Here is a 19,323-nt window from a genome sequence, read left to right on the forward strand (position 1 = left end):
CACCAAAAGGTTCCCTCCCCCTCCCTCCTTGCGATCTTCAACAGCTGATTCGAGAATCCCTGCCTTTCTGCTTCCCTGGAGGACATGAAGCAGAAGGAGGTAAAGAGGAATGATGAGGAAAGCAGCGAAGAAGCGTCTGGTGCAAAATGAAAGAGATTCAAGTAAAATACAACAAGATGAGATAGACATCATCGGGTGCAGGCACCAAGCACAGCTAAGTAAAGCTTTCGATCGGATTGCCTTGCAAAAGGTGATCATCCTGCTCTAACAGGAGATAGGAAGATGGTCATCTTTAATAATCATAAGAGTAGGGAAGGGAGAAACCAACTCCCCCAGCAATCTCGAGGTGTCCCCCTCTCTCCAGTGGCGAGAACCTTTGGGCAGTAATGGAGACAAAATTCAAGAATGTCCCAGCAGGCCTCACTGGGTGGAAAGGGACATGGCTTCACCACTGGTGACCACTGTCCTCAGGCTCTGGACTGAATCTGGGGAGGGGGAGGTGAGCATGACCCGAACTCCAGGAGGCCACAGCCACCTACTGAAAGCCACCAGGCTAGCACTGCGCTCTGCCCAAACACCACCTCCTGCAGCAATCAGCCGAGCTATTAAAACCTAATTCATGGGGGTCCCTGAGGTAGCACAGCGGGTTAAGCACACATGCCGCAAAGGATCCCAGTTCGAGCCTCTGGCTCCCCACCTGCAGGGGAGTCGCTTCACCTGAAGCAGGTGTCTGTCTCTCCTCTCTGTCTTTCCCTCTTTCTGTCCTATCCAACAACAACAATAATAACTACAACAGTAAAAAAAAAAAAGGGGGGGGAGGGGGCAATAAAACCTAATTCATAACCCCTAATAATATTAAGGGAAAATGGTGAGAGTAATGGGCATATGTTCCTGATCGACGGGAGAGCCCCTGGGACATACTCTAAGCTGCAAGAAGAACTAAAACCTTTTGCAGTTTCTCACACTGGTCCCGCCTGGGGAAGGGGAGGAGAAGCCACCAGCTTCAATAATCGTCACAGCTTTTGCAAGACAAGGACGCTTCAAGTCAATGCTCTAAACTTTTTTGGAGGGGAGGGGTGGAGAGGTAGAGGAAGCGGGTTTGAGATGCCTCCCAAATCTAAAAGTATAGAATTTAAGACTCAAGTCCAGGCTTTGGAGCTTCCCTTCTGACTGGCTCTCCATGTCTGGGAGCTACCGAGAAGCCCCCCTTTAGTTGCGTGTGGGGGTGGGAATCAGACCCTTGTTTTCTGCAGGAAGTAAAAATGGGAAGAAGGAATGCAACCTGGGGGTGACTCCTGGCCCAACCCCACCCCCCAGGTGGGGACCCGGTGGGATCAGCCTCCTCTCCCCACAGCAACATCCCAGCTTCAACTCACCTCATCACCTCTGAGTCCAAACTTCAGCCCCATAGCCTTTGGGATGCACTTTGGGACAGAGGAGGGAGAGATAGTAAGTATTCAGGCAGGCAGGAACTGGTCCTAGGAAATGGGGGGAGGGGTGCAGGCGCTCACACACAAACACACACACACCCCCCATACACTCCACTTTCCAAAGGGACTTGAATCCTAACCTGCCCTGGCCTCCTTGACCCCCCTCTCCCATCTCATACACCCCCAAATCAAAGCCTGCCTGGACCTCACTCTGGAGGCAGCATTGCCTGTGGAGAGCCCCCAGGCTTCAGCGCCTGGGGACAGTTCCCACTGGCCACCTTAGTCATCTTGAACCTGCGAAGGGCCTGGCTGCCATTCAAAGTCCTGAGACAGCTGGGGCCTCTGGGGAAGGCCATTATTATTATTAATTATCCCTCTCCTCGCTCTCTGATCACTCCCTTCCAGAGAGGCATCCGTTCTACCCTCCACAAGTCCCAGAGAAGTGGGGAAAAGGCGACAGCCCGCAGCAGAGGTGTCTGGAGACGCACCCCGGGTGGGGGACAGCCGGCGGAGACACGGCTGGTCAAGGCCCCTTCCCTCCGGGCCGCCGCCTTCCTCCCTTCTTCCTCCAGCCCTTCCCTACCCCTTGGGCGCTTTGTCTCTTTTTCAGACGGATGTTTGTAGTCCTAGCCCACTGTTTTCCGCACCCAGCTTGGAGATCAAGGGCAGAGCACAGGCTGGGACCGGAGGTTCAGGCTTCCCGCCTGTGCCCTTCGCTCACTTGTGACCCTCAGCTCTACGAAACTTGGGCCTAGGATGGAGGGGACCCAGGGACATAGACCCCAGACACTTAGGCCCAGTCCTCCTACTCATCCAGTCACCAAAAGAACCCCAGGAGCGCACTAGGCCTGCAGCCAACAACTCAGAAATACAGGCTTCAAAATAACCCATTAAAACTGTTGAATCCTTGGATGCATAGTATTATTATTGTTGTTGTTTTGTTATCACCATCATCATTGCTTGATCAGAAAAGAAACCCAGAAAGCGACCCGCAGGATCCAAAGTAGGCGGCCAATAAACCCACGTGGATTGATTGATTGATTGATTACAGACCCACAGGCCTACTTGCAGCTTCTCTGCCCGATGCCCCCCATGAACTGTTTCTATTTTTAACTAGCCACTCAGACTAAGGCCAGGAGCCATGTCTCCTTTCTACTCCCACCCCCCACCCCAGGCTCACTACCTAGGCCACTGACAGACTGGCGCTGGCTGGGTTTCAGGGGAGACCAGATTTCCAGATTGGGTTGGGGGCCTCCAAATCCTTGGGCATGTCCCTCTGAGCATCTGGGCACCCCCAGGCAGAGACAACCTTCAGAACCCGGAATTGGGAAGTATTTGTGTCAACCAGAAACAGGGCTCATGGTCAAGGCTGTGGAGTGGCCAGGGCTGTGGAGCTCTGGCCCTGCCTGGGGGGAGAGGGGAGGCAGAATTCCCTTGAGGTGCAGGAGGTCAGGGTCTTCCCAAGGGCCCCCCAAACTGTCCAAGCGGGGTCACTTTGTCCTCAGACATTTGCCTTTTGTTCTCAGGGACCCAGGAGTGTGCGGAGGGAGGGGTGACTGTGGGGTCTCCAGCCCTGCGTTCTGTCTCCATCGCTCATTTTGGGGTTCAGCACAGCTGCCAAGCTGTAACTTGGTGTGCCCTTTGGCCTCCATGAGCACACAGATGGATGACAGACTCTCCACACTGCAAGATACACACACACACACACACACACACACACACACACACACACACACACACACACACACACGCTCACCTGCAGACCCAAAGGCTCATGGGTAGAGCTGAACCCTGAGGAGGGGAAGTAGAAGAGTGATTCAGGGACACAGCCCTCACCTCCCTTCCCCCACCCCAACCCCCCACCCAGTCTCTCTTCAGCTTGACTTTGAGAGCCCCTTGTTTGGACTGCACTCCCAGCCCCCCCACCAGAAGAAGATCAAATTAGAGAAGGGGGGGTCTATCCCTCTGTGTGTGGGGATCTTTCCAGCCCTTTTCCTGGGCATTGTGAAGGACTAGACCATCCCTGAAGCCTCCTCCTAGCTAAGTTGGAATGGAGGGATGCCCCCTCACCTTCTACTTGGACCATGTTAGAAAATGAGGGAGGGGCAGACCCCCCCAATACAGATACCCCTCATTTCTACACCAGTCTTTAAAGTTCTCCCTTTTCTAACTTCTCAAAGCTTTTTTTTTTTTTTGGTCCCCTTCTATCCCTGAGGCCCAGTTGGTGGCCCCAGGGAACAGAGAGACTGCCTCCCCCGCCCCAAGGTAGGGGGTAGAAATAATAATAAAGCTAATAACATCAGAGATAATCACCCTAGTTAAGGCTGAGTACTTTGTTAAAGGCCTGGGGAGGCATCTGAGCTTGCATGGGGGTGGCTGAGTGGGGTGGGCAAGGGTTTTTTTTTTCTTTCTTTTTTTTGGGGGGTGTTACTGAGAGGGGAATCATAGGTTGGCTCTCACCCCACCCTCACCACCAAAACTTGGAGCCGCTCTATGCCTTGGGCTGTCGGTGAGACCCCTTTTTCCTCTTCATTCTCACAGGTCTCCTGGGCCCTTCCCGGTTGGTGAGGCTGAAGGAGTTTTATGGAAACTGTAGTCGATTGGGTCTGCCCGCTGGAAACCAAGCTCCCAGCACCCGGGGCCTGTCCCTCTGTCCTGGCCCCACGGGGCGGGGGAGGGCCGAGTGGCAGCTTCAGCTTGCAGCAGGGGACCGGTGTCTGGGTGTCTGCAGGGGCCTCAGCCTGGCAGGAAGGCGCACTGACTGGGTCGAGCGCACGCAGGGCCCAAGCTGCCTAGATATATTGATCTTGGGAGAAAGCTCAGGCAACGCTGGGCACTGGCTCATGAATGCTAAGAAGCCAGAACACGTCGGGCTTTTAATTGCTGTGGTGCTGTGGACACCTTCTCCCAACATACACACACACACACACACACACACACACACACACACACACCTCTATCTATCTATCTATCTATCTATCTTTATTACAGTCGTGGCAGGAGTCAGCGCTCGCCCAAACTCCATTAGGGTCCTGCTCTCCCATCGGGGCTCCTCTGAGAGTTCTGATCCCAAAGCTTTGGCCCCAAGAGACCGGAGTCAGACTCAGGGACTCTGTCCCTACCGCTGTGCCTGGCCCCCCGCCCTCCCCCCAGCTCAGCGCTGCCCCCCTTCTTCGCTGATGCTGGAGGAGCCCAGGGAAAAAAATGGGTTTTCTGTGGCTTGTGGGCGAGCCTGTTCCGGGACTTCCTTATTGTTCCTAAGCCTTCGCAGCGGCATCCTTTGGATCGGATACTTCCTCTGGCCCAGTTGCATCTTTTTTTTTTCTTCCTCCGCGCTCCCCGGCCCGCTGGTCCTAGGCACTACCTTTGGGGGGGGGGGGTTCTCTCCAGCCTGCAGGATTGGGCACCGGCGGTGCGTGCCAACCGCAGAGACTTAGCGGTTCAGACCGAGCCAAATCCACTAGTTTACACTAAAGTCGTGTTTTTCTTTGGTAGCTACAAGCAAGCTTGAAATCCCGAGGCAGGGACCTGAGGCACTTTCCAGAAAAGATCTCTACTTCCATTCTCTTCGAGGGGGTAACATAAGAACTTAGTTCTATCCTCCATTCCTGAAAGTCTTTCTGGAACTGAGCTTTCTTCGGAGATGACAAGTTCCACAAAACAGCTTCTCTGTGCCCTCAGAGAAGAGGAGGAAAAACAAAAGGAGAAGCAAGTCCATCATGTCTGCAACTGACTATGCAGAAATATGTGGAAAGACAAAGACAAAAAAAAAAAAAAAGGCAAAAAAAGCTCTGCTCTCCTAGAACCATTTCGGCGTTCTTCTGGGCCTTAAAGGTTTGAGTAGCAGAGGCCCATATGTCACAGCACTGTCAATAGGTCCCAGCACTGAAATCTCCTGGGCATTCTGCTTCACTCACACTCTGCAGTCCAAACTTTTTCCCTCCCATTCACACAATGATTTATTATGTAGGTAATTTTAGGGGATACAGTTTACAGCTTGAATTATTAGACTGAACACCTCTGGTTGACACTACGACACCTTTTTTTTTTATTATTATTTTTTGTGCCTGCAGCTGTGAGCCACAACCCCATTTTCATACCCCATCCCTGCACATTCCTTCACAATGTATATTTCCTTCTCACAAAGATCAAACATGCTTTGGTCAAAGTGTTTATTTTAAAATACAGGAAAATTAAAACTAAACACAGCTAAACTGAAAAATCCCCCAGTGTATCATACTTTCCTCCTCCTGTGCTAGAAGAAGAAGGAGAAGGAGAAGAAGGAACAAATTACACCATTCTGTGGAATAAAATTTCAAGTGGAAGGACAGTTTTCATTTTATTATTGAAACATGTCAGGAAACCACCTACATCTTGTCATATGGGGATTCCTCTTTAGTGTCTTTAGTTTTTAATCACAAAACATTCACAGGCAGCCCCACTTTAGAAGATGCTGACAGGAGGCAGCTACTCTGCTCACCAACCCACACAGCTAGTTTAGTTGTCCACATTAGTATTTTCCTTTAAATTGTGTCTTCCAGAATATAACTTTGGGGGGTGGATGGGGAAAATATTTTGAAGTGTTTGTCAAAAGGAAACACAGAAGAAAAAAAAAAAAGAAAAGGGGGTAAACCAGAAAGAGGTTTCTATTTCTCTAATAGTTCTTCCAAGTACTGAAAGCATTCCCTTTGGAGTAGATTCAGGTGAGGCATTCCAAGGTAGGTACACTCGCTCTTTCTTAACACTTACATGGAGTCAAGTGCATCTTAACTATGGATTTCAGACAAGCGGTGTTTCTGCAGCCACTACCTAATGTTTTTTCAGTTTTCTTACCTCCTCTCAAGTCGCATAGAAAAGGAGTGTAGACTTAAAACAGGCACCTCCCTCCCAGGCATTTCACTCAGTTTCTCAAGCCACACACTTCTGTAACTGGGCAGGAGTTGTTTTGAGTGTTTTTAATCAAGTTTGGAAGCTGGATCTTTTCCCTCAGCCGGCCATGCCCAGGGGTGGGTCCAGCTGAATGTCTTTGCTCTGCAGGCAGCGGGCTCAGTCACCCGCTCTCCAGACACAACCCCCCCAAGAATGGTACAGAAGTAATTGCGTGTGGCAAAAAAAAAAAAAAGACTAAAATATGAACCTTTCTGACTGCCATGCTTCTAAGCTAGCAGGCAAATGAAAAGGAAATGCGAGCCAAAAAAGACAGCTACCTAAGGCTGATTGAGCAAATGGAAGATTTGATATTTAGAACATGTAAACTCGAGTAGCTTTCAAATCAAATGGTGCATGGCATCAAATAAAAATACGGGTTTAATTTGTTCAGATGTTTCTAGATATTAGCAATGATGAATTAACAGGTTAGAAATCTCTAGGAAAAAAATTGAAGGGGATGAAAATACAGGACCATCTCTTTTCTGGTCTTTATGGGGAAATAGATTATAGTACAAATGAGTGGGGTTTTTTCTAACATTAAAGAAAGAAATAAAATATTTATCCACTATATATTAATGCTTTTTTTTCTTCTTCTAAGAGTAAGGAATCAAGGGTTTTCAAGAAGAAGAACAAAACAAAGCATCAGATTACAGGCTTCTTTTAAAATATATTTCTACTTCGGCTGGACTTTCAAATGATCTCTTTGGAAGTTCTTTGTTTATTTGAACAATCTCTTCAAATTCAAATGCACTGAATATTTCCCCCTAATTAGCTTAACATCTGACTGGCAAACATTCCTAAAGTTTCTAAATGAAAATCAAGAACTTTTTAGAAAGACAGTAGCAACATTCCATGTCATTGTCAAAACAATTTATTATGGATATCCTTTCATCTTTGGTAGATTAGCCTGTACATTAAAAAAGAAATCTGACTTTGAATAAGTCAGCTTTTCCTGTCAGTCTTATGAGAAACTGATGTCATAATATGCAATTTGGGGTTAGTACTATTATCTCTATTTTTAATCTAAAGGAATTAATTTAGAATTTGATTTTGACTAGAGATGACATTATCAGAAAAAAATCTTAAAAGTATAAGTCAAACACATTTCAAACATCTTCCAGTGTACATATATATATATATATATATATATATATATATATACCCTCCTTCAGAAAAGAAAATGTTTCAACTGAAGAGAGCAGTCTAACCGACCATCTGACTCCTAAGTGCCTTCTAGAAAAGTTTCATATAATAAACATTTTATTGTACCACATGAAAAAATTATGATTTAAAATATCCCGGTGATATGATATTTTTCTACACCTTTTTGTGGAAATCCACTAATTAAGAAATGTGAAAAACAATTGACTATGTTGGACAAAATATTGCTTTAAGTCTTTCCTAACTTGGATATCTCACCGAGGGTGCTATTGTAATTGATGGTTTGTTTGTTTTTCGACAATTGAGTTCACTTGTAGGCACTGTACTATTCTCTTGTGCCCCCAACATTTTCCTTACTTGAAAAGTTGAATACTGGACAGTTTGAGAATGGAAACCAAACTGATTGCTTTTCATGAAAGCAAAAGGCATCTCCTTCTGACGATGCTGCTTTGGGTGTCTTTTCTGCTAAGCAGATCGCAGAGCTAAATTAGCTTGATTATTTGCCACTGTTTTTCTAAGGTTTATGGTCCAAATAAATGATAGTCCTCTTTGAAACCTACCAGAGTTTCTGTTTCATAATGGCAAAGTTGCAAGTTTATGTGCTCTTTCACTTTGTGTTTAAAAGACAGTAAGATAAGCTTAAAAATAATTTTTAGGAGGGCACTTTCAAGAAGCATGCTCTTTCCTACTGCTAGACAGCTCTGCTCCCCAACCTCTTGGCTGGAACCCTTGCTTTCGATTTGTTTGTTTCACCCGTTTCCCTAAAGAACCTGGTTCAGTGTGTTGTTTAATTCAGTTGTTTTTTTTTTTTTAAGAAGCACTGCTTTTGCCCTATATCTTTCTCTGAAACAAACTACCAATTCATTCCTAAAATGGGGTTTGCCAGATTCGTTCCTAAAATGGGGTTTGAATCAATAGCCCCATCCTAGAAATATCTTTAAATGATTTTTGTCATAGGACTACAATATTTTTATCAGTGAGGTGGGTTTGCCTGTATTTCTCCCGATAAACAAACAAAAAGCAACGATTACAGACTGCTTGGATCTTCCTGTATTATTATTTTTAACCCGTGTATCATTACCTAACTGGTATGTGTTCTTCTGTCCAACTCTTGATGATCTAGTTGAATTCAAGACATTGTGCCAAGTGTATTTGAAGCAGATAAGTACGTATAATACAAATGCTGTTTTGTTAGACCTGATGGATGCTATTTTTCTTTTAATAGGTTTGTAGCAAACTAACACAATAACACAATGTATTCCTTTTCAAGGTACATTGTTGAAACAGGTCTATTAAGACTGCGTTGAGCTATTTCTCGCTTCTATTGAACAGTCTGTTGCTCAAACACAACAGCCAACAAACGCCAGCTGCCTCAACAAAAGTAGAAACCTAACCCTTTTATGTAATGTTTTAACAGAAAGGGTAGCTCTGTTTAATTAAAAACACTGATGATTCAGTGAAACAATGGAAACTCGAGTTCAAGTGGTGCTCTATTGATTTAAGATGGTTTTTTACTAGCAATGGGTATAATTCTCCCCCCACCCCAGCTCTCTTGTGTAAAGGGTTCCTTCTTAGGCATTATTTGGGTGAATAGGAAAAGACAGAGATGGCTATTGCCTTAGAAAACTGATTAATGCACGGTGCTTTGAGGGTAAGGTGTTTAATTTATAAGTGCACCCCATATTTTTTGTCAGTTTATTCACAGCAGGGAAGCTTTGAAAGGAGTTCCTCTCAGCAGGTTAAAAAGTGAAGTCTGAGTCCTGGCATTTAAATGTCTTTGTTATTGTGTCAAGTAAGTTGTTGAAAACCACATGCCCAGAATACTAAGGCTGGGTAGCTAAAGAAGGCAAGGGGTGTGTGTGTGTGTGTGTGTGTGTGTGTGTTTGTGTATGCGCCACTGTATGGGTGGTGTGTGTGTGCCACTGTATTGGTGTGTGTGTGTGTGTGTGTGTGTGTGTGTGTGTGTGTGTGTGTATGCACCACCGTATGGGTGGTGTGTGTGTGTGTATGGTGTGTGTATGTGTGCCACTGTATGGGTGCGCTCACGACAATTATTCCCATCAGTTGCTGGCTTGCCTGCGCCCAACTCCTCCTGTTCGCAGAAGGGATGGCCTTCAGGCTTTCAACTCTCCCCCACCCCCACACTAACCTCCTGGGGAGCCCGGAGCTCTCTCCAGGACTTGGGGAGCGGGGCTGCTCCCCAAGAGAGACTCAGGTCTCTGTGACTGTCAAGTGTGGGTGTCGCCTTCCTGCGACCCCCACTAGGACAACGCGGGGGCAGGAGGGCTGGGGTCAAGGTGAGATGAGGCAGGTGCTTCCCTGCCTTCACCTCCTCCACCGCCGCAGTTTGCCCTCTGTGGCCTCCTTTCTCCCCAGAGCCTTGGGCACAGTTCGTGGGTCCAGATGGGAGTGTGAGGGCCAGGAAAGAGAACGCAGCTCCGTCGACCTCCTTCCCGTGAAACTATGGCCATAGAGGCCCCACATCCCGGAAGTGGGCCCCCATGTCGCTACCCAGGGCGTGGAGGGGGTGGCATACCAAGGACAGTGACATTTGGGGACTCTCCTGGATCTTTTCCAGGAGTCATACTGATCCCCTGGGTGTGCATAAGGGAGGGAGGGGTTTGCTCAGCTCCCATGGGACCTCCCTGGCCTCTCTTTAAGGCTGGAGGAATTGGCTCCCGGCCATGGGCACTGCCACTTCCGGTAAGCTGTGGAGGCAGCCATTTCTTCAGGCTGTACTTCCACCTGTCCCGGCATCCTTTGCGCCCAAAGGGTCTAAAAGTGTGCTGTCAACGTTCAGGGTCACCTTCTCCCCTGGCATTCCCTGGGCAAAGGGTCACCTGTGAAACCCTCTCCCTAAGGTCCAGGACCTAGTGATCCTGAGGTTAAGTGCCCACATAGTGGACAAGGCCATCTGTCCGGCCCAGTGTCTGGGATGAAGCCTGGTGTGGAAGCATCCAGAAGGGAAACCAAGTACTTGAAAGACCCACAAAGGTCCTGAAGGCCCAGAGTGAATGATTTAAGTTGTTTCTGGTATTTAAAGACTTTTTTTTTTTTTTAAAGAATGTTGTAAATATATATATATATGTATCAGGAGTTGGGCGGTAACGCAGTGGGTTAAGTGCACATGGCGGAAAGTGCAAGGACCGGCATAAGGATTCAGGTTCCAGCCCCTGCTCCCCACCTGCAGGGGAGTCGCTTCACAGGCGGTGAAGCAGGTCTGTAGGTGTCTATCTTTCTCTCCCCCTCTCTGTCTTCCCCTCCTCTCTCCATTTCTCTCTGTCCTATCCAACAATGATGACATCAATAACAACAACAATAATAATAAACACAATAATGATAAAAACAAGGTCAACAAAAGGGAATAAATAAATAAGCTAAATATATACATATACATATATACATACATATATACACATATACACATATACATATATATATCAGCCCTTGTTAACTCCCTCATTACATGGTGCCCCCCTTCTCCCCCAACAAGTCTCATTTCCTGAACCTGAGGAACTACATATGTAAGTATTTAAATGTGTGTAAAGTGTCTTATAAATAATAGTACTTCATAAAGAAGACAGAGGAGGTTGAGCCTATATCTGAAGGGCTTGACCCAACCATATCTCACCCGAGGCTGTGTTTCGTGGCAGGACTGAAGTTGGGGGCTACTTTGAAAGCTTTTAACAGGTCCTAGAGCTGTTTACCTTTTCTCAGTTGACTTACCTGATGTCTGGACTCATCACTATCAAGAAAGTAATACCTTTTGTTCAGTCCATAGAAGAAGTTTAAGTGCTTTGTCAAGTCTCCATGATACAGGACTTGTATCCTGTCAACAAATCAGCCTAGTATTTTGGCCTTAATTTTTTTATGTGTGTATTTACCAGAGCACTGCTCAGCTCTGGCGGATGGTGGTGCTGGGGACTAAATCTGGGTCCTTTGGTGCCTCAAGCATGAAAGTTGTTTTATAGTATTATATGCCATCTCCCCTGCCCCACCCCCCTTTTTAAAGACTTATTTTTATTTAAAAAATATTTTTATTATTTATTTATTATTGGATAGAGATAGCGAGAAATTGAGAGGTTAGGGGAAAATAGAGAGGGAGAGACAGAGAGACATCTGCAGACCTGTTTCCCCGTTTGTGAAGCCTTTCTCCCTGCAGGCGGGAACCAGGGGCTTGAATCTGGTCCTTTTGCACTGTGATGTGTGTGGTTAACCAGCTGCACCACCACCTGCCCCCCATTAATTCTTTCTTTCTTTCTTTCTTTCTTTCTTTCTTTCTTTGGCCTGCAGGGTTATCGCTGGGCCTTGGTGCCTGCATTAGGAACCCAAATCCACTGCTCCTGGAGGCTATTTTTTCCCTTTTGTTGACCTTGTGGTTTATCATTGTCATTATTATTGTTGTTGTCGTTGTTGTTGGATAGTACAGAGAAATGGAGAGAGGAGGGGAAGACAGAGAAGGGGAGAAAAAGATAGATTACCTGTAGACCTGCTTCACTGCCCATGAAGCAACTCCCCGCCCCTTACAGGTGGGGAGCTGGGGCCTCAAACTGGGTTCCTTACTCTGGTCATTGTACTTTGTGCCATGTGCACTTAACTAGCTACACTACTGCCCAGCCCCTGGCCCCTTCATTTTTAAAAAAATTTTTTTATATATTTATTTTATTCCTTTATTCCCTTTTGTTGCCCTTGTTGTTTTATTGTTGTAGTTATTATTGTGGTCATTGTTGGATAGGACAGAGAGAAATGGAGAGAGGAGGAGAAGACAGAGAGGAGGAGAGAAAGACAGACACCTGCAGACCTGCTTCACCGCCTGTGAAGGGACTCCCCTGCAGGTGGGGAGCCGGGGTTTGAGCCGGGATCCTTCCGCTGGTCCTTGTGCTTTGCGCCACCTGCGCTTAACCCGCTGCGCTACAGCCCGACTCCCCCCTTCATTGTTTAAGGATGTATTTATTAAATAGAAGCAAGAACAGGAAAGGGAGTGATCATCACTCTGGCATAGACTTCTAATATCCTTCTAAGTCCAGCACTGCAGCCAAGGTGCCACCTCCCAAGCTGCTGTTATTTGTATTTTTAAGACAGAGAGAGACAGACCAGAGCACTGCTCAGCTTTGGATATGCCAAAGCTACATGCTATACATGTAGCACATCAAGTCAGTCAACTGAAAAGGCAAATGGCTCCAAGACCTACCAAGAGCTTTCAAAGTAGCCCCCTGCTCCTGTCCTGCCTCAGGCTGAGATGTGAAGGTGGAAACTGTGGCCTCAGGCTGCGGCACCTGCGGTCTACCTGAGGAGCTGTCTCCCGGACTAACAGTCCCTTTTCTGTCTTTTACTTTGTGAAAAGTCTCCTTCAACGTTTCGGCTGTTATGATTCCTTTTTTTTTTTCCTTTCCCCTATCTATTGTACTTGATAAGACATAGAGAAATTGATAGGAGAGGGAAGGGCTGGGGAGACAGCATAATGGTTATACAAAAGATGTTCATTCCTGAGTCTCTGATGTCCCAAGTTCAATCCCTAGCACCACCATAAGTCAGAGCTGAGCAGTGCTCTGGCCTTTCTGTATCTTTCTCTCTGTATCTCTCTCTCATTAAAATAAAATAAATATTAAAAGAAAGGGGGAGGGGAGGTAGAGAGGGAGGAAGACAAAAATGTCCAGACCTGCTTCACCACTCATGAAGCTTCCCCCCTGCAGAGGAGACCAAGGGCTCAAACTCCGACACATACTAGATACATACTATACATGTTGCACGTGGAAATATGTGTCCTTAACCAGGTGGAAATATGTGTCCTTAACCAGGTGTGTCTGTCGCCTCCTGGCCATCATGCTTACTTAATCTTTTCTCAAAACAATGTGTACAATTGTATTACAAAGAAAGCACTTTATACAGTTTCCTCAGAGGTCCCCAAATTGTGTTCTTTTTTTTTTTTTTTTAAGAATTTATTTATTTTTGAGAGATAGGAGGAGAGAAAGAACCAGACATCACTCTGGTACATGTGCTACCAGGGATTGAACTCAGGACCTCATGTCTGAGAATTCAATGCTTTATCCACTGCACCACTTCCCAGACCACCCCAAATTGTGTTCTACAGCATCTTTGTTCAGTTTTCTGGGCTTAAAAATAATACAAAAAATTAAACAAGAGTCAGGAAATATGACATCTTACAATGCGTGAGGACCCAGATCAGAACCTAGACACCACATGGAAACACCATGGACAGCACCATGCTAACTCCCCCCCCCCCCCATGGTGATGGAGCAGTGCTGTGGTGCCACTCCTCTCTGCCCCTCTCAACCTAAAAAGTAAAGTCAGTTTAAAGGTAATGGGATTACTCCAGCACTTGGGGGGGGGGGAAGGAGTCAAGATAAATGATAATTAATTAAAAAAACTTAAATGACTCAATAACTCAGATCTTATCTTTGCCTCCAGGGGCTCAGTGCCTGCACCATGAATCCACTGCTCCTGGAGGCTTTTTTCTTTTTTTTTTATTTAAAAAATTTTTTATTTATTTAATTTTTTTTTGAGATTAATGCAGAGAGGGACACACACAGAGAGAAACACCAGAGCACTGCTCAGTCTGGCTTATGGTGGTGCGGAGGATTGAACCTGGGACTTAGGAGCCTCAGGCATGAGAGTCTGTTTGCATAACCATTATGCTATCTCCCCCACTTAGAGCAAAATGCTTTTTGGGTTGCAGAAGTGGGAGTTCTGGTTTCTGTAATTGCATCTCAAGATTCACCTTGCTAAATAATACTCTTTTAGAATTCTCCATTAGTTTTCTTTTTTCTTTTTTTTAAGATTTTTATTTATTTACTAGAAAGATAGGAGAGAGAGAAAGAACCAGACATCAGTCTGGTACACGTGCTGCCAGGGATCGAACTCAGGACCTCATGCTTGAGTGTCTAGTGCCTTAGCCACTGCGCCTCCTCCTGGACCACAAGTAATTTTGTTTTGTTTTTTAACATTTTACTTATTTTTTGGGTAGAGACAGAAATCAAGAGATATGGGAAAGATAGGGAGGAAGAGAAACAGAGAGCCATCTGTATCACTGCTTTCACCACTCCTGAAGATTTCTCTCTGCAGGTGGGGATGAGGGCTTCAATCTTGGTCCTTGTATATTGTTTTCGGGGTTCAGATGGTGGCTCCCCCTTTCTGGGTGCACACATTATGGTGCAAGAGGATCCAGATTTTCTTTTATTTTCCTTTCCTTTCTCCTGTATTTTATTTTTTTCCCCTTTACTCGTGCACTGCTAATCTCTGGCTTTTAGTAGTACAGGGAATTGAACCTGGGACTTTTGGGCCTCAGGCATGATAGTCTTTTTGCATAACCATTATACTATGTACGCTCCCCCCCCCCCCTGTCCTATAACATGTGTACTCAAGCAGGGGCACCACCACCAGGCCCCATCCACCTGGAGCTTTGAACCTTTCAGACCTTGGCCATTTGTTCATTAGCCTGGTTCTTGGGCTGTGCCATTCATCCTCTGGTAGGACTAGTGTTGCTGACTGTCATCTCTTTCAGGGCATCATTTCTGTGTGTACTGTTGCCTCTTCCAGATTCAGCTGTTGATACCCACACTGCTATCCAGGAAGTGCCAAAGTTCTGCAGTGTTCAGGGCTGATTATTTGTGATAGGCTCTGTCAGAGGGTTTGCAAATGGTCAAAGCTATTTATTATTTTTTTTTCTTTCTTTTTTTTTTAACCAGAGCACTGTTCAGCTCTGGCTTATGGTGGTGCGGGGGATTGAACCTGGGACTCTGGAGCCTCAGGCATGAAAGTCTGTTTGTATAACCATCATGCTATCTACCCTCTGCCCTGGTTAAAGCTTTTTGTCCTTTTTTTTTTTTTAATATTTATTTTCCCCTTTTTTGTTGCCCTTGTTATTTTATTGTTGTTGTTATTGTTGTTGTTATTAATGTCATCATTGTTGGATAGGACAGAGAGAAATGGAGAGAGGAGGGGAAGACAGAGAGGGGGAGAGAAAGATAGACACCTGCAGACCTGCTTCACCGCCTGTGAAGAGATTCCCCTGCAGGTGGGGAGCCTTGGGCTTGAACCGGGATCCTTACGCTGGTCCTTGCGCTTTGCGCCACGTGCGCTTAACCCGCTGTGCTACCACCCGACTCCTGGTCAAAGCTTTTTAACATGAACAGGCGTTTCCATTTTTATTTATAGCCCTCTCTTTCCTGAAACTCTGCTTTGACTTCCAAGCTAGAGATACTGCCAGTCTCAGGAACTGTGTACTATGTCCTCTGAGCATTGAAGCTTTGTTTCAAGATCAAGCTTGAAGCTGATCTAATCTTCCCTTTGCTTAAGATAATACGTTTACTCCCGGGAGGCTTCTAGCCTCTCATGTAAATAGACTTCAGGAGGGTCTCTTCCTATTCTCTTAGAATTGCTCCAATAATGTACAGATGCAGTGATGGAAACAGCTTACATTGTTTAGCTGTGGAATAGTTGGAGCCCTTCCCTTTCCAAGTAAAGTCACAGTCACATCTGTATACTCATTGAGAAATTCCCTTGTTGGCAGAAGAAAAATAGCCGAGTTTGAGAAATATATATTGGATGTGTCCCTAACACATTTAAATTTTAAATTTTAATTATTTATTTATTTGCCTCCAGGGTTATTGCCAGGGCTCCCTGCCTGCACCACAAATCCACTGCTTCTGGAGACCATTTTTTCCCATTTTGTTGCCCTTGTTTTATCATTGTTGTGGTTATTATTATTATTGTTGTTGTTGCTGTCGTTGGATAGGACAGAGAGAAATGGAGAGAGGAGGGGAAGAAGGAGAGGGGGAGAGAAAGACAGACACCTGCAGACCTGCTTCACCGCCTGTGAAGCGACTCTCCTGCAGGTGAAGAGCCGGGGCTCGAACTGGGATCCTTACGCCGGTCCTTGTGCTTCGCGCCACTTGCACTTAAGAAATGGAGACAGGAAGGGAAAACAGAGAGGGGGAGAGAAAGACAGACACCTGCAGACCTGCTTTACCACTTGTTAAGCGACTCCCTTGCAGGTGAGGAGCCGGGGGCTCCAACCTGGATCCTTATGCCGGTCCTTGTGCTTTGCACCACCTGCACTTAACCCACTGCACTAGCGCCCAACTCCCAGAATTTAATTTTTTATTTTATTGTATTTATTTATTAATGAGAAACATAGGAGGAGAAAGAAAGAGTCAGATATCACTTTGGTACATGTGCTTCTGGGGATTGAACTCAGGACCTCATGCTTGAGAGTCCCATGCTTTATCCACTGCGCCACCTCCCGGGCCACACATTTAAATTTTAAAGACTTGTTTTGTTTTTTAAAAGAATTTATTTATTTATGAGAAAGATAGGCAGAGAGAGAAAGAACCAGACATCACTCTGGTACATGTGCTGCCAGGGATTGAACTCAAGACCTCATGGTTGAGAATCCAGTGCTTTATCCACTGTGCCACCTCCCGGACCACCACACATTTAAATTTTTAAAAATTATCTTTATTTCCGGCATAAGGATCCCGGTTCAAGCCTTGGCTCCCCACCTGCAGGGGAGTCGCTTCACAGAGGGTGAAACAGGTCTGCAGGTGTCTGTCTTTCTCTCCTCCTCTCTGTCTCCCTTTCCTCTCTCCATTTCTCTCTGTCCTATCCAACAACGACAAGAATAACTACAACAATAAAACAACAAGGGCAGCAAAGGGAATAAATAAATGTTGAAAAATAAATTTTTTTTCTTTTTTATTTAAGAAAGGATTAATGAACAAAACCATAGGGTAGGAGGGGTACAACCCCACACAATTCCCACCACCCAATCTCCATATCCCACCCCCTCCCCCGATAGCTTTCCCATTCTCTATCCCTCTGGGAGCATGGACCCAGGGTCATTGAGGGTTGCAGAAGGTAGAAGGTCTGGCTTCTGTAATTGCTTCCCCGCTGAACATGGGCGTTGACTGGTCGCTCCATACTCCCAGTCTGCCTCTCTCTTTCCCTAGTAGGGTGTGTCTCTGGGGAAGCTGAGCTCCAGGACACATTGGTGGGGTCTTCAATCCAGGGAAGTCTATCTTTATTTATTTATTGGATAGAGAGAGCCAGAGATCAAGAGAGAAGAAGGTGATAGAAAGGGATCGAGACAGACATCTGTAACACTGCTTCACCACTTGCAAAGCTTTCATGCTGCAGATGGGGACTGGGGACTTCCGGATAATATATGCTCAACTAGGTGTGCCACCACCCAGCTCTACCTAACACATTTTAAAAAGATTTTTTAATTTTATTTTAACGAAAAAGAACGATAGAGATAGAGACCAAAACACAAAACACTGCCACTAATTAGCTCTGTTTTTTTAAAAAATATTTATGTATTTATTTACTTTCCCTATTGTTGTCTTAGTTGTTTTATTGTTGTCGTCATTGTTGGATAAGACAGAGAAATAGAGACAGGAGGGGAAGACAGAGAGGGGAGAGAAAGATAGACACCTGCAGACCTGCTTCATCACCTGTGAAGCAACTTCCCTGCAGGTGGGGAGCCGGGGGCTCGAACCGGATCCTTAAGCAAGCCTGTCCTTGCGCTTTGCGCCATGTGCGCTCAACCCTCTGCGCTACCGCCCAGCTCCCCCTCCTTCCCTCTTTCTATCTCTCTGTTTCTTGTTAAAAAGAAAAGCGGGGGTCCGGGAGGTGGCACAGTGATGAGGCTTTGGACTCTCAAGCATGAGGTCCTGAGTTCGAACCCCGGCAGCACATGTGCCAGAGTGATGTCTGGTTCTTTCTCTCTCCTCCTATCTTTCTCATTAATAAATAAATAAAATCCTTTTTAAATAAAGCGGTGGGGGTGGGTCTGGGCAGCTGTCTGTGCATCTGATTGAGCTTATAATATATAAATAGGTTACAAGACAAAAGCCCTTGGGTTCAAGCCCCAGTCGCCACCTGCAGGAGGAAAACTTTGTGAGAGGTGAAGCAGTCCTGCAGGTGTTTCTCTGTCTCTCTCCCTTTCTTTTTTTTTTCCCCCCAGAGGTGATAGTATATTTGTCATAGATTAGGTCACATTTCCCCCCCCCCCCCCCCCGTGAGTCCGGGAGCAGGCGAGTGATCTCCAGTGCACAGCCACAGCGCCACAGGTGAGGCTGGTCCAAGGACAGAGGCCACTTCTTCCTGGTGTATATATATATATACACAAAGAAAGAAATAGGGAGTCTGGCGGTAGTGCAGTGCATTAAGCGCACATGGCGCAACGCATAAGGACCCGGCTTAAGGATCCCGGTTCGAGCCAATGCTCCCCACCTGCAGGGGAGTCACTTCACAGGCGGTGAAGCAGGTCTGCAGGTGTCTATCTTTCTCTCCCCCTCTTCTCTCCATTTCTCTCTGTTCTATCCAACAATGATGACATCAATGACAACAACAATAATAACTACAACAACAATAAAAAACAAGGGCAACAACAAAAAAGGGAATAAATAAATATTGTTTTAAAAAAGGAAGGAAGGAAGGAAGGAAGGAAAGGAGGGAGGAAGGGAGGGACAGACAGTAGAGCCTTGAGTGCGCAGGGGCAGGATGGCCTCCGCCACCTGCTTGATCCAGCGGATGGGTAACTGGGATTTTGGGCACGACCTGAGGGGGAAGCTGCAGCTCAGGAAGCAGAAGCAGCTCCTGGTGGGCCCCAGCCACAAGCTCTGCAGGGAAGCCAGATCTGCATGCAAGCGCCCACCCTCCACCTCTGGAGGGGGGGGAGCTGGGGGCTCCAACCAGGATCCTTAAGCTGGTTCTTGAGCTTTGTGCACCTGCACTTAACCCGCTGTGCTATCGCTGGACTCCCCTGTGCCACCTTTTATAT

Source organism: Erinaceus europaeus, chromosome 5, assembly GCF_950295315.1.
Source record: "Erinaceus europaeus chromosome 5, mEriEur2.1, whole genome shotgun sequence".
In the NCBI taxonomy this organism is placed as follows: Eukaryota; Metazoa; Chordata; class Mammalia; order Eulipotyphla; family Erinaceidae; genus Erinaceus; species Erinaceus europaeus.